This window comes from Lissotriton vulgaris, chromosome 2_1 (genome assembly GCF_964263255.1).
Source record: "Lissotriton vulgaris chromosome 2_1, aLisVul1.2, whole genome shotgun sequence".
NCBI lineage: Eukaryota > Metazoa > Chordata > Amphibia > Caudata > Salamandridae > Lissotriton > Lissotriton vulgaris.
In genome coordinates, this window is record NC_141687.1 from 1,775,160,219 (window position 1) to 1,775,169,852 (window position 9,634).

Below are 9,634 nucleotides of genomic sequence, written 5' to 3' on the forward strand. Positions count from 1 at the left end.
TTTTCAGCAGGTGGGTTTCTTCCCCCCGGGTTGTGAATTTTTTGGCTACTGCCCGCCCCCTCCCCCCCCAGATCTGGGGTGCGGCTTCGTGGGAGGACAGGGCCTGGGGAGAACGGATCTTGGAGCAGATTCAGGAGGTCAGGTGGGCCGAGGCGACTCGCGCCAGGGTGGGTGCGGTGTGGGGCCATGAGGTTGAGGGCCCTCCCACCCCGACCTCTGAGGAGGAACGGGAGGCGGAGAAGGAGGAGGAGGCTAGGAGGGCCAGGGCTAGGAAGGCAGTGCAGGCCGACCCTCCCTCGGGGGGTATGGCAGGAGTAGGGGCGGCCGGGACGGCTTTGAGGGCCGATGGTGCCGGGGCCCGCTCAGGTTCGAGCGAACTGAGGGGTGGGAGGGGATCCAAGCTGGCGGCTGTCGGCAGAGCACGGGGGGCCTGGCGGGGCGCAAGACGGCTCCAAGACGCAGGCCGGAAGCAGTAGGGCAGTCCGCGGCGGCTGTCCCTCCACCGAGGGATCGGGCAACTGCGGCACGTGGCGGTTCTGGAATGCGTGGACGGGGGGGTGTGCAGAAGGGTGTGAAGCGTGCGGTGAAAGAGGTGGACAGTGTGGGTGTGGATCTGGAACCGGTGCTTGAGTTGGATTATAGTGCTGAGAGTGAGGAGCTGGAAGACGGGGAGGTGCGGGATGACTTGGAAGGCGTAGGCGGCGCAGCGGGAGACGAGGACCTTGGTGTGTTACAGGTCAAGACGGTGGCGAAGACGAAGGCCGGATCGGTGGCGGTCCAGGGGACGGAGTCCAGAGGAAGGCCTCGGGAGCGGACGCCGGCACTCACAGGTGAGGGCGCCTGGTGGGCAGCTTGGGATGACGCTCCGCGGGGGGGGGAAGGCCGGAAGCGGACCTGCCGGTCAGTGGGTGTGGGTGACGGTTCTGTGCGGGAGGGGGAGAAGCCATCGGGCGATCCACCGGTGGAGGGTAAGAAGGTGGATGGTAAGTCGGTTACTTTGGGGGTGCAGACGGACAAGAGTGATGGTAAAGAAGACAAGGGGGTGAAGGTGCCTAAAAAGCTGCCGTATATGGGGCTGGCGATGCCTCTTGGGTCACATTTGTCAGAGAAACTTAAGGATCAGATCTGGAAGCACGAGTTTGTGGATGTTTTAAGTTACTTCATCGGGAGGTGCAGGCCAAGGAGGGATCTAAGGAGGAGAAGTGGGAGCTGACGAGGCGCCCTAGGGCGCCGGTGACTATGGAGAATTGGACGTCTGCTTTCTTGATCTATGCCAGTGTTTATTGCCAGAAGTATCTGGACCGGGCGATTGCGCTGTTTAAGCACATGGACATCATTCGCAAGGCCCAGATGCAGTTTGGGGGGTTTGCTTGGTTAAGCTACGACGAGGAGTTTCGGGCCAGGGTTAGCGCGAATCCGGAGAAGAGTTGGGGGGAGGTGGACCAGGAGCTTTGGATGCAGTGGATGGCGTCTTCGCACTCGACGGCGTCCGCCCATACGGCCAGTGGCTTGCCGGTGGTGTATCGGTCTTTTCCGCCGCGTCCCGCCCAAGGCGGGGCGGGGGGTGGAACAGTGCCCAGCACCATTGTCTCGGGGCAGCAGTCCAAGCAAAGGGGTTATTCCACGGGGGAATGCTGGAGCTACAATCGGGGGTACTGCTCCAGGTACCCCTGTAAGTTCAAACATGAGTGCTCGAAGTGTGGCGGGAAGCATGCCCTTACTCAGTGCCTCACGCTCACCACCCCCTCTGAGCAGTGGAGGAACGCGAGGGGGCGGGGCCAGCCTGGACCGAAGGGCGCCTACTCCGGTTAGGGTGGAGGCGATGGCCCCGTGGCTCGCGTGCTACCCTGATCGCGAGGCCGCGGCGCGGCTCTTCTGGGGGTTCACGGAGGGCTTTAGAGTGGGCTACCAGGGTCCCAGGGAACGTCGTTGGGCTGAGAATTTGAGATCTGCAAAAGAATTGCCGGGGGTGGTGTCTGCAAAGTTGGAGAAGGAAATGGCAGAAGGAAGGGTGGCTGGCCCGTTTACTGACTGGCCATTATTGGACCTGATCATTTCCCCGTTGGGGGTGGTGCCGAAGAAGGAGGAATGGGAGTTCAGAATGATTCACCATTTGTCGTGGCCGGAGGGTCAATCGGTGTACGACTTTATTGCAGAGGAGGACTCAAGAGTGTTGTATGCGTCGGTGGACGATGCGATCCCCCTGGTGAGGGTTTGTGGGCCGGGTGCCGAATTGGCGAAGTGTGACATCAAGTCGGCTTTCCGTCTCCTGCCTATTCACCCGGCGGATTTTTCGCTTTTGGGTATGCAGTTTGGGGGGGCCATCTACGTGGACAAAGTTTTGCCCATGGGGTGTGCCATCTCATGTGCTCTGTTCGAGCTTTTCAGCACTTTTCTGCAGTGGGTCATGGTGCGGGTCAGTGGGTGCCGCGAAGTCACCCACTACTTGGATGATTTCCTCTTCCTAGGGAGGTCGGAGACGGGGGATTGCGGCAGGGCCCTGTCGCGGTTCCAGGCTTTGTCCTTGCAGTTTGGGGTGCCTTTGGTGCCTGAGAAGACGGCTGGTCCCAGCTGTTGCCTCACATTCCTGGGGATCGAACTGGACTCGGTGCAGTGGTTGGCGCGCCTGCCTGCGACCAAGGTGAAGGAGATTCTTGCATGTCTGGACTGGGCGGTGGGGGAACGGCGGATCCCTTTGAGGGCGGTGCAGAGGCTTCTGGGTTTCCTTAACTTTGCGTGCAGGGTGGTGTGGGCAGGGCGGACGTTCTGCAGGCGGCTCGGCATGGCCATGTCGGGGACAGTGCTTCGGCATCACAGAGTGAGGATTTCTTTGGGGGTGAGGACGGACTTGAGGACATGGATCACCTTCTTGCAGGATTTCAATGACGTGTCTTTGGACTTTGACGAGGAAAGGGCAGTCTGGCAATGCCAAATTTACTCTGACGCGGCTGGGTCAGCGGGGTTTGGTGTTTTCTGGGATGGCGGGTGGTGTGCGGAGAGCTGGTCGGCCTCCTGGATCAAGCAGAGCAGGAGCATTGCCTTTTTGGAGTTCTTCCCTTTGCTGGTGGCACTGGTGGTGTGGGGGGAGGAATTTCAGAATAGGTCTGTGCTCTTCCACATCGACAATATGACGGTGGTGGAGCTGGTGAATCATCAGAGGGCAAGGGACCTGCAAGTGCTGCGGCTGTTGCGTAGGTTCATGTTGGCGTGCCTGCAGCTGAATGTGGTGTTTCGGGCTAAGCATGTCCCTGGGGCGAATAATGACATTGCGGATGCTTTGTCTCATTCGCAGTGGCAGCGGTTTCAACACCTGGCACAGGGAGCGGATACCTGCAAGACCGAGCTGTCGGCCGGCATCTGGGCCTTGGGGGAGTGAGGATGATTGGTCTGGTGGAGGGTTCGCTGGCTCCGACCACGAGGAGGACTTATCGTTTGGCATGGTCTGAATTTAGTGCTTTCATGGGCTGGACGGTGGATGGTGTCGTGAGCGGGGAGTCGACTGTGGTGAAGGGGCTGCGGGGTTACGTGTTGGCTTGCATGGACCGAGGGTTGACTGCGGCTACGATCTCTGGGAAGTTAGCAGGGATATCTTTCTACTGTGTTTTGTTCCTGGGTTTTGACCCGACCAGGGATGTGATTTTGGCTCGCATGTTGCGGGGTTGGGGTCGGGAACGGGGGGGCTAGGGGGGGTCGGCTGCGAAAGGCAGTGATGTTTGACTTGTTGGTTCGGCTGGTTGGGGTGTTGCCGGAATGCTGTTATAACCCGGTTGAGGTGGGTCTTTTTCGTTTGTGCATGGTGTGGATGTTTTTTGGGGCTGTCCGGGTGTCTGAGCTGTTGGGTACGAGACGGGGGGCGGGTAGGTTGTTTGAGGAGGTTCGCGTGGATGCGGGGCGCTTGGGTATTTGGCTGAGTCGCTCCAAAACGGATCAAATGGGCAGGGGCAAGTGGGTGTGGTTGAATGAGTCTGGCGGGCGGTTTGCCCAGTTTTGGAGTGGCGGACTTTCCTGGGGACGGGTGGGGTGCGCTGTGGAGAGATTTTTTGCCATGCGTCTGGTGCGAGAGTGACGGCTGGCCAGTTGTTGGCGGTGTTGCGTATGGCCTTGAGGCATTTGGGCATGAATGGGGCTGGTTTCGGCACTCACTCTTTTCGCATTGGGGCTGCAACTGCGGCGGCCCGGTTGGGTTGGTCCTGGGATATGATTAAGAAGATTGGGCGTTGGAAGTCGCGATGTTGTGAGAGGTATGTGAGGAAGTAGGTTGGTCCCAGGCAGGTGGTTGGTTGTTTCACACTGTTCTTTGCTTGTTCTAACATCTTTTTCTTCGTAGGTTGCGTGGGTGGACCGGGCGGTAGGACGGTGACTTGGATTGTTGGGCACTCCTTCGTGCATTGGGCATCCAAATATGCGGAGCAGCAGGTTTACGGCCGTAACCTGGGACTGAAAGGACAATTGCATGAGGTACAATGGTGGGGAAGGAGTGGTATGCGATGGGGGGCACTACTGCCCTGGCTCGCGAAGATGGTCCCACAGAGTGGATGCCCGGATTTATTGATCATTCATCTGGGGGAAAATGACCTGGTGCAACTGTCTGGATTGGCATTGTTACAACTCATGCAAAGGGACTTGGAGATTTTGAAATCGAGGCTTGCGGGGCCTGCATTGCCTGGACAGAGCTGGTCCCCAGGAAAGTGTGGAGAGGGGCTGTGAAACATGGAGCCATTGAGAAGGCTCAGAGGAAACTCAATAGGGCGATGGGACTCTACTGTGCGGACAGGGACATTAAGGTCATTGCACATGCGGGGATTCGACTGGAGGAACCGTTAGTTTTTAGGGATGACGGGGTGCACTTGTCTCAGCTGGGCAATGCGTACTACATGATGGAGATGCGGGATGTGGTGAGCAAGTTGTGGAACGAGGCTATCTGGTGTCGCAGGGAGTGAATGGGGTCTTGGTGTCGGATGGGCGGCCCTGTGAGGGGGTGGGGCAGTGAACAACCCTACAGGGGGTTCACTGGTTGGCAGGATTTAAAGGGACAAGGGGGTCAAGAGCAGGCACACCCATCCTTTGGGGGGGAGTTTGCATAGGACGGATAGAAGCGTGAATGGAATGACGCAACGAGTGAATGAAACGAATGAGGGGGGAAGTGTGAGTGGGGGTTTGCTGTTACTGTTATTGTTGATGTTACTGTTATGTACAGATTCGCAGTTCTGGTCTAATAAAATGTCCTTTTACGCTGACACTGCGTGGTCTGTTTATTGCGCGATGCCGGGCCCCGGGGGAAGCAGAGTCGCAGACTAGTCTTCCCCCGGGGTCTTTCGCGCAGGGGATAGGCCAGGTAGGGGAAGGGGAGGAGTTAGGGGGTGGGTATTTAAGCGCGGGGGAAAAAGGGAACTTCCTCTTTCTGTGCCTGGCACCATCGGGAGGGAGATCAAAAGGCCACCCACCCACCCGGCAACTGGAGGTGGTTGTTTGGGTCGGTCCATAGCGTTGCCAGTTTAGGCCAGAGCTGCTGTAGGCAGGATTTGAAGGGACAAGGGGGTCAAGAGCGGGCACACCCATCCCTTGGGGGGGAGTTTGCATAGGACGGATAGAAGCGTGAATGGAATGACGCAACGAGTGAGGGCTGGATGACGGTGATTGAGGGGCAAGAAGAAAGGTGGTTGGAGCCTCTAGGGCTTGGTGATGAAGCGGAGTGAATGAAACGAACGAGGGGGGAAGTGTGAGTGGGGGTTCGCTGTTAATGTTATTGTTGATGTTACTGTTATGTACAGATTCGCAGTTCTGGTCTAATAAAATGTCCTTTTACGCTGACACTGCGTGGTCTGTTTATTGCGCGATGCCGGGCCCCGGGGGAAGCAGAGTCGCAGACTAGTCTTCCCCCGGGGTCTTTCGCGCAGGGGATAGGCCAGGTAGGGGAAGGGGAGGAGTTAGGAGGTGGGTATTTAAGCGCGGGGGAGAAAGGGAACTTCCTCTTTCTGTGCCTGGCACCATCGGGAGGGAGATCAAAAGGCCACCCACCCACCCGGCAACTGGAGGTGGTTGTTTGGGTCGGTCCATAGCGTTGCCAGTTTAGGCCAGAGCTGCTGTAGGCAGGATTTGAAGGGACAAGGGGGTCAAGAGCGGGCACACCCATCCCTTGGGGGGGGGAGTTTGCATAGGACGGATAGAAGCGTGAATGGAATGACGCAACGAGTGGGGGCTGGATGACGGTGATTTCGGGGCAAGAAGAAAGGTGGTTGGAGCCTCTAGGGCTTGGTGATGAAGCGGAGTGAATCAAACGAATGAGGGGGGAAGTGTGAGTGTGGGTTTGCTGTTACTGTTATTGTTGATGTTACTGTTATGTACAGATTCGCAGTTCTGGTCTAATAAAATGGCCTTTTACGCTGACACTGCGTGGTCTGTTTATTGCGCAATGTTGCATCTTGATAACACATGTAAAATTACATGCTTACTTGTACTGAACCAAGTTGCTCCTTTGTGGCTCCTTTTACGACCGCGCCCTGACACCGAGTCCTATTTGCCTCAAATCAATGTAAAATACAAAAACATTTTCCTTTAGTGCAGCCACTTGTTGCAGTGTGAAGAAACATCTCTATCCAGGGCACTTGCAAAGACAAACTTCTGTGGTGACATCAAAGATGACTTTCGAAAATTAAACTCCCGTTTTAAGGAAGCCATAGACACTATGCGTACCTCTGCAGAACGATATGGCTGGATCACACATGTGAAAGTAGTGAGACTCACACCAGTTACCCACTTGTAGCAAAAATATTTTTAAAAGACCATAGGACCATGTCCAGGCTGGGACTGCCCATTGACACGCCACTGGTGAAGCTGGCTTGCCTTGAGCTCTATAATTGAAGCTTTACTCTTTGTTTCTTGTGGTATCTTTGGGTTCAGGTTCATCATGTCCATACCATGGACTTTGTATCTTGAATCACGCATGAATCTTGGTCCAGGTTGTCGCCAAAATATGTTGTGTCTTACCACAGGTAGCCGAGTTGTCTTTGAAGAATTTCTTTATTAACTTCTTAGTTGCAGGACATTAAATATGTACATCTGTCCTATAGTATGATGTTCTTTAAACACCAGTCTCTTCAGGCACTACACCAGCCTCACTAGGAGCAGCCTACCTGATGCCCAGCCCATCTCCAACTGTCACCACTCTTCCACACAGGCACCCAAGTATCCCACACATCACAGTCATACCACGCACAACTTACTAACCTTCGGTAACGATATATCTGTAAGAAACATTAGTTAGTGTTAGATTCTTTACCTTATAATTACCCCCAGGTGTCAGACTGGATCCGGAAAGTTTTCGTCAGCAGTACTTCTGCCCATCGTTAGGTGTCGTCTGTGGCTCCGCGTCTGTCGTCGGCGTCGTGAACGCCGGAATGAAGTTGAAGTACTTAGACACCGCCCTCGCGTGCTGACGTCAGTTCTGTATATAGCTTTCCACGCCAGTAACGCAGAGCCATGATGGAAACTGACACTGGTGCCATGAAACTAGGTCCCTGAAAGGTAGGTCCTTAACCCTATATATCGGTTCACAGATCGGGGAGGATGGGTGGGGCGGTAAGGAATCTAACTCTAACTAATGTTTATTACAGATATATCGTTACCAAAAGTAAGTAACTAGTGCATCTGAAAGAAACACGTTAGTGTTAGATTAATTTCCTTAGATAGATACCCCAGCAATACCAACCCCTGTGGTGGGTCTGCGAACCAAGATCACACCAGAAAATTCTGGAGAACGGAACTGCCGAAAAAGCCATCTCTCCGGACTTGGCTGTCCAGAATAGTAGTGCCTAGCAAACGTGTGCAGCGAGGCCCACGTAGCTGCCTGACAGATGTCCTGCAAGGGGACTCCACAACCCAGGGCAGTAGTAGCCGCCGTGGCCCGAGTGGAATGGGCGCGCAGATCAACAGGAGGCTCCTTTTTTGCCACAGAGTAGCAATCCTTGATGCACATTACGACCCACCAAGAGATGGTCCGCTTGTGCATCGCCCGTCCCTTCTTAGCGCCCACAAAACAAATAAAGAGCTGGTCGTTCACCCGGAACTGGTTTGTTCGGTCTAGGTAGAAGGAGATGGCTGTTTTGGGTCCAGACGGTGGAGCCTTTCTTCCTCCTTCGAGGGATGCGGAGGCGGAAAGAAGGTGGGCAAAGTGATGGACTGCCCGATGTGAAAGGCTGTGACTACCATGGGCAGGAAAGTAGGACGAGTCCTCAGAACAACTTATTCCGGATGGACAGAGAGGAAAGGAGGTTTAGAAGATAGAGCCTGGAGCTCACTCACTCTCCTGGCAGAGGTGATGGCAACCAGAAATGCAGTCTTAAGAGTCAGAAGACAACGGGGACAGTTAAGAAGTGGCTCAAAGGGAGCGCACATCAGATATGTTAGAACAAGATTCAAGTCCCACTGAGGCATCACAAAGGGAACAGGAGGAAACATGTGTGTGATGCCTTTCAAGAATCAATTTACAACAGGGGACTTGAAAAGAGAAGGCTGATCAGGAAGGCTTAAGAAGGCTGAAATGGCTGAGAGGTAGTCCTTGATAGTGCCCAGAGCAGAGCCCAGCTGGGCAAGAGACAGAAGGAGGAGGAGAACCTCTGAAAGGGTGGCAGAGAGAGGATCCAAAGACTTTGCTGTGCACTATGCCACAAATTTGTTCCACCTGCAGGCGTATACCGTTTTTGTGGAGGGACGCCTGTCTGCCAGAATCACATCACAGACTTCAGGAGGCAAGTCAAATGGCTTCAACTGTCGCCGCTCAATCTCCACACATGTAGGTGCAGACTGGACAGGTTCGGGTGGAAGACTGTCCCTTGCTGCTGCGACAGAAGGTCCTCCTGAAGAGGCAGACAAATTGGAGGATCGACTGCCATGCTGAGTAGCCTGAGATACCAGTATCTTCGTGCCCAGTCCGAAGCTACAAGGATGACTTGGGCCCGGTCTCGCCTGATCTTCTTCAGCACTCTGGGCAGAAGTGGTATAGGCAGAAAGGCTTACAACAGACCGCAGCTCCACTCACGACAAAAAGCGTCGCCGAGCGAGTGCCGCCTTGGAAATTCAAACGTGCAGAACTGATGACATTGCGCGTTCTCTTCAGTGGCAAATAGATCTAACCAAGGCTCTCCCCACTGCTGGAAGAGACCATGCGCTACGTCTTAGTTCAGACAACATTCGTGATACATCATGCACCGGTGGCTGAGTTCGTCCGCCCTGGCATTCAGGGAACCTGCCTGGTGTTGAACCACCAGGGTGACGCCCAGGTGTTCCAGCCATTGCCAGAGGCGTAGAGCCTCCTAACAGAGGGTCCACAACCCCACCCCGCCCTGTTTGTTGCAGTACCACATGGGGGGGTATGGTCTGTGAACACCTGCACTACACTTCTCCGGACACAGGGAAGGAATGCCTTCAGTGCAAGTCGGCTTGCCCGCAGCCCAGAAGGTTGATATGGAGCCAGGACTCTGCCGGAGAACAGGGGCGTCTGATATCCCTCTCTCCCATGTGGCCCCCCCATCCCAGGAGGGGGGCATCTGTCACCACCGCGTGCTCCGGTTGGGGGAGAAAGACAGATCTACAGCTGACCCAATCACGGTTTGTGAGCCACCACTGCAACTGGCTC

The 9,634-nt window shown here is 55.3% G+C and overlaps 1 pseudogene; it reads left to right on the plus strand.

The window, feature by feature from the left end:
• The first annotated feature begins 1,069 nt into the window (after window positions 1–1,069).
• LOC147733268 (uncharacterized) lies at window positions 1,070–4,940 on the plus strand (annotated as a pseudogene).
• The last annotated feature ends 4,694 nt before the right edge of the window (window positions 4,941–9,634 follow it).